This window comes from Eucyclogobius newberryi, unplaced genomic scaffold, assembly GCF_026437365.1.
Source record: "Eucyclogobius newberryi isolate DKJ021-1_F unplaced genomic scaffold, fEucNew1.0.hap1 SCAF_16, whole genome shotgun sequence".
Taxonomy (NCBI): Eukaryota; Metazoa; Chordata; class Actinopteri; order Gobiiformes; family Gobiidae; genus Eucyclogobius; species Eucyclogobius newberryi.
The window spans coordinates 23,590,655-23,597,074 of NW_027315790.1; positions in this window are offsets into that span (position 1 = coordinate 23,590,655).

Here is a 6,420-nt window from a genome sequence, read left to right on the forward strand (position 1 = left end):
CCTCCTTCGCCTCATCATCTTTTCATGTTTTTTCACATAAAAGTCTAGACCAACGCTTTACAATCGCAACGTGTGAAAAAGTTGACGTTCGAACCCGATCGTCAAAAAAAATCTGAAAAAATAAAAATAAAGTCTGAAAATTATATATTTTGAAAGTCAACTTAGGGAAAACAGTGCTTTTCTTTTTCGTTTAACATTAGCACTTGCTTTCCCAGGTTCACGTTTGACTTTTTTCGCTTTCGAAGCTTATGGACCTGTTTTGGCTCCATATTATGTCGCCGCTTTATAATTCGCCCGTGAACCAGGGGGTTGTGAGTTCAAGTCCTGCTAGAGATAAATGCCAAAAACTAATTCATGCAAGTGGAACGCAGTTGAAGTAATAAAACCCTCTGTGAACATGGTAAAAACATTTAGGTCATTCGTCTGTGGTGGCTCCAGATAAATACTAATAATAATATCTCTCTCTGAACGGCCACATTAACGCCCTGTCCGTCGTAGGGGCATGTGCAGGGTGGACCGGATGGCACCACAGACCTGTTACATTCTCAGATGGCACTGGATCCTGGTCACGCTCGCGGGGATTTGGCTCAGACTCAAAAAGGATTAAGCAGCGAGACTGAGCCAACACCCGGACCAACTAAGATGATGAGTTTCCATACGTTTTCCGTTAATCAGAAGTGGTCAGTGACGAGTTGCAAGTACAAGTACTGCAATTACATTTCGAATACATTGTTTTTTGTAGTTTTATTTCAGCACATTGTTTTCAAGTAATGTTCATCTTAAACTTCAGCTTTCATCTTCTCTACCCACAGATACATGTTGTTAGAAGTGTGGAAATGGGGGCCATTTAAAGGTGCACTATGTAACTTTTTTAGTACTTTTTTTACACCTGAATGTTCTACAGTATGGCATTCAACTTAAGCCGGTATGTGGGCGTGGGTTTTAAGTGGGTAAAATGGATGTGAAGCCTATAAACTGCCATAAAATCACTTTTAGTCAAATATGTTCTACTCAGAATAGAACTAACTCTGCTTAACACGCATATTTCCAAATGCATATGACAGTCAAAAATGAAGCAAAAAATCTCTTCTCTTATAAACAAGTTGTTTCCTCAAGTGTGTTTAAACTAATTGTAAACACAAATTAAAATAGTATACTGTAAGTACACTTTTTATGTACTTATCAGAATATACTTCAAGTGTAACTGTACAGTATACTAATAGTCTAAACAGGGTCTCAATCCAGGAAGATGTAACAAGATTTATCCATGGATCTGTCAGATATCCAGAGAGATTCCTCAAATATGCAGAATGAGCTGATCTGTTAAAGATACTGACAAATACATCATTTAATCATCTTTATTTGAACACTTTTGTTTGCTCAAAGTGTGGTGAAATGGCACACCCCACAGCACAGTCCTAGACAGAAAGGATCTGAATGTGAGCTTTGTGGATGTCCCGCTCGACTGGCATTGGTCTGGTCTACCCTTTTCAGACTGGGCAGCATTTACCCTATGCATGGTTACAGTTGCTGTTCTTTCTTGGAGAGCTTCATTGAAGGGGGAATCTTTTGTTTCAGTAAGGATAAACGAGGCGCAGTACGTTACAGTGTTGAGTGGGGTTTGTTTAACTCTGCACACCCGGTTGAGCTCTAATAGCTTTAACAGTCTAATAATCCACAGGCATTCGATTTGAAATGTAAAGTTGGGCCTCTTTACATTGAGTCTGTGATGCCCAGATGAAGCCCACATAAACCCATATGGAACCCATGGACAAACCCACTTTGGGCCCATAGTGGATGTCAACGTAAGCCCATAAAGATCCCACAAAGATCCCTATGTAATGTTGGCTGGATAATGACCATGTGATTTAGTGTAAAATCTGTTTTTTAAACTTTTGAAACAGTAAAATTACTAAATCATTTAGCTGAATTTTAAGTTTTAAATGTGCTGCAGCCGATTAGCCAGTGTCATGGTTTGATACTAAAAATGAATGGGCTTCAAAGTGACTGTTGAGGCCCATGTTTTGTGCTGCAGTCACTTTACTTTATGTGAATCAGATGCATTCAAAAAGTTATTCTCAAGTACAATCATTTTAAATATTGACTTTTTAGAATTGATCAGAGAAACCTAGAGACGTTTCTGTACCTGTTGGCATTATACGAGCCCTTTTTGCTTGTATTGTGCTGCAGTAAGTGTCTTTGGCCTAAAACGGGACAGGGAAGAGGGCATTAGGCCAAAGGTAGAGGTAACGAGAGCCGCATTAGCGATTAAATTGTGGAGGCAGATGCGAGCGTGCAGTGGAAATTGACCCTACCACTTTAAAATGGAGATTGTTACAGTGATGCTGACAAGAGGAGAGCAGAGGATGAGGTCCAGGGCTTGAGGTAAAATGATCTTGCTACATTTGCAATTAGGCAAGGAGCCCTTTACGGCGCTGCCAAATACCAGAGAGAGAGTGCTGTATGTTAAACAGAACTTTGGGGGAAAACAAACGCAGGTGTCAAGAGTGAAATGTGCACAAGGTCATTTCTCTGAAGAAGTCCGCAACCTGCTTGTCTCCATGGAGATGTTATTGCATTTCTTTATTTATTTATTAATCTTATTGGATTACAGGTGTTTTTATTGCCTTCTGAACACAGATGTGCTCACAGGAGCCGCTCCTGAAGCCACTGGACAGAGATGATTCTTCCTCACCTGCACCAGGCTCTGGGAGGATTCAGCAGCTCTGGTGTTCATTTTCACATAGGCTGAAGGCCACGCATTGTCATTGTGGTCATTGACTATGTGGGTTTGTGGTGGTTTTGTGTTTTCCTGCTCTTGCTTTGAAAGTTGTCTGTCTTTAGCTGATTTCTATTTATTCATTTATTGACCTATATTTAAGCAGGAAAGTCCCACTGAGATGTTTCTCTTTTTCAGGGGAGTCCTTGCCACAGAGGGGAGGAGCCTATTGTACATGATTTATTGGTAGAGGAAATGTATGCAGAGGAAACCTACACAGACACGGGGAGAACATGCAAACTCCACATAGAAAGGCCCCACGCCGCCCAGCAGAAAAGCTATAACTTGTCTATGGAGAAACTTCCAAATGCTACAAATATTACATAAACTTTAAAAAGTATTTGTTGGAGAAAAATGTGCATGTAATATGTACCCTAGTATTACACTTGATTAAGACAAACAATACAATCACAAAAAAGAGCCAATAAATATAAAAGTATGAATCTTTTAACATGAAATGCAACAAAAACAAATAATGTAATATAATCAAGTAAGCGGAGTAGAATTTCTATAAGGAAAGTACAAGCAAGATGTGAACTCAAAGTAGGAGTCATTCAAAGGAGATTATGATCAGATGTAACCACTCCACAGCTGATCGGACACTTGTCAGTCTCATATGCCATACTTTACGCTACTCTACCCTCTTCTATCTTTGAGTAGGCCTTAAATGTAGGCCTCCCATCCTCTCTAAGCCCTCTGAATGTTTTGTGCCGCCCATTACAGCCTTGTGTAATGAATGAACCTGTCGTTGGCGGGGACGCTTGTGTGCTCAGCTAGTGGGAAGCCTAATCTGGCAACTGTGGCCAATATCCTTTTGACGAGAAGACAAAGACGGGGGGATGTTTGATACACTTGTGAAGCGTGTAGACTGTTATCCAATTCCTGCTTAAGTATTAATAAAGAGCTTTACTCGGTCGAGGGGAGGTCATAAAGTGCAGGTGTGCAGGAGTATAGCAGCACCTACAGTGTGTGCGTCTGCGCTTAGTTTCCCAAATATGTTCAAGAATAGAAGCTACATGTTTGGACTTTAGAAACTTCAGCTTAAAACTCAGCCACAGAAAGAAAAGGGTGAGTTTTGTAGACGCAATAGATCCGTGTGTTTCTGATAAGTTGCTATGCTGCTTTACTTTTTCTTTTCCATTTTTATTGACGACTAAGAAACACATAAATTGATCTTTCTGCTACTTTGACTTTGTAGAATTTTTTTGAGTATTTGAGAGAGAGAGATGACTCAAACGCCATGGCTATAGGAGACGACACTGGGAGAAACTCTAACGCAGAGAAAAGGGTGAGTGGTTGATGACTACAAAAACTACTAAATAATTGTGTTAATTTAAACTTGCATTAAGGATTGGAGAACATTTTTAATTTCACACACATGACATCTAATACGAATTTTCATCTGTCAAATATTTATTAACTTGTTTGTTTTTACACAAGTCATCAAAGACAGAACAAAACTTAAGATTAAGATTGATTACAATGTATTTCAGAAAATTCACAAATAATGTAGAACCTGAACACACCATGATACAACAATTATATTAACAATAACAATGTTACCTGCCCCCATGTCTCCATTGAATATTGATGTCATCTAAAACTCTAAAAATCTTGTTTTCAATTTCAATTGTTCTGTACTGTGTCTGTGTTCTGACTTGCTTTAGATGCATGTGTGGACATGGCAGCACTTTCAATGAAGACATTTGGAGCAAGTTTTTATTTTAAAACTGGACCATAATGGACCCTCAAGCCCCTCGTCCATTCTCCCAGTTTGAGGTGGACGTGGATTTGGGATTTGCCCTTTTCTTCCTCTTCGTTCTGGTTTTCTTCTTGTTTGTGACGGTGGTCCGCTGTGCGCAGACTGTGCTGGATCCTTACGGCTCCATCTCAACCTCCACTTATCAAGAGGAGCAGATCACGTGAAGGAACATGCAAAGACTAAACAAAGCACACATAATGGGAACAAGATTTATACTGCGCTAAATCTTATTAAAGGTTATTCTTCAACCACTTCTCCATGCAACTACACAAGCCTTGAGAACTGACAGAGATGTGGCAGCCATTATGGACTAAAATCATTTCTGACCAGCTCTGTTCATTCACACAACTTGTATGAGGGAGATGTGGGGAAATATGTTGCCCCATGGACCCTTTAAAATGTCATGCGGTTTATGTTTGAAATTCCAAAATGGAAGCAACTGGAGGCCAAATGAAGTAGACCGTAGTGCATTTGTAATGATTAACTGACATTGGATCTAAATGCTAATGACTTTACAACAAACTTTAAACTAGAGTTTTGAATTTACAGAATAGAAATGTCAATTGGTTCACTTTCCTTTTGCGAAGGATGAAAAACATATAATTTTCTAGCCCCATAATTGTTCACAAAAAGTTAAATTTGTGGTAAAGAGTGTAATGTATCCATAAGTAAAATGAAAAAAAAAACGATTGTTGAATCCACATTAATTTTGCCTTCATCAAAGATTCTTATTTTTTGTTGATCTCCTATTTAATAAACAAATCATGTAGAATACAGTTGTAAATGTCTTTAAATCCGGTTCAAGTGTCACACACATTTCTGAGCCTGCATTAATTTGCCAAAACTACCATGATTTTTTCATACTTTGCAAGATTCAGAGGTTAATCCCAATTTTTCCATTGAAATCATATTATGCTCCACTTCATTTTATATCATATGAAATCATTTAAATCATATGAAATTTCCCCATGTGGGACAATAAAGGATTATCTTATTTTAGACTCTGTTCAGGATATTGAAATATTTTCCTTTACAAACTTGTAAACTGGACTCAAACTACTTACCTTCTTGTTTGTGGGCAAAAGTGTCTGTGCCCTTTGGTATCAGAAATCAGAATCAGAAAAGGTTTATTGTCATTGTCAGTGAACACAATTCACATGCTAGGAACTTGCTTTGGTGATTCAGTGCAACATACAACAATGAACAATGATAAAAGCAAGATATATCAAATCAAATAGGGCATGTGTTAAAGAAAAACATTTTAATTTTACTTTAAGATTTAGTTTAGACTTAGTATTGACATATAATGATAGAAACAGAGAACCAGACCAGAAATTTACATACTTGGGTACTTGCAGACAATTACAGTTAATTAAATTTCAGCAGGAAGCCCATGCTCCTGTCTCTTTGATATGTAGGCCTTGTAATGCTGTAGTGGGCTGACTTTGGAGTGGACTTTGAGACGTGGAGTCGACTAAGACGCTGCGTGTGTGAAAGGCTGGAACAATTAATCAAAGTTATTTACAGAGCACTTTACTACACACAGAAAATCAAAGTGATTTACAACACACTAGAATGTACTCATTTGACACACACAACATAGCCGTAAGTGAAGGGATAGAAAATCTTTTAAAATGTCCAAACCTAAAAGGGGCACTGCTGTGTAAAAAGCCAGTGATCAAGTCATCTTTAACCTGGACTTAAACAGGTCAGAGACAATACGCAGAATATGGGAGCGGAAACTTACACTGGGCAATTTCCAACACATGCTTCTTGGGATGAGTTCAGATTGTAAAAGATGATTGAATTGAATAGTGATGTGGTTTAATTGACGTTCCCATGGGGTGGTGTGTGACAAGAAGAAGTCGCGGACACTGTT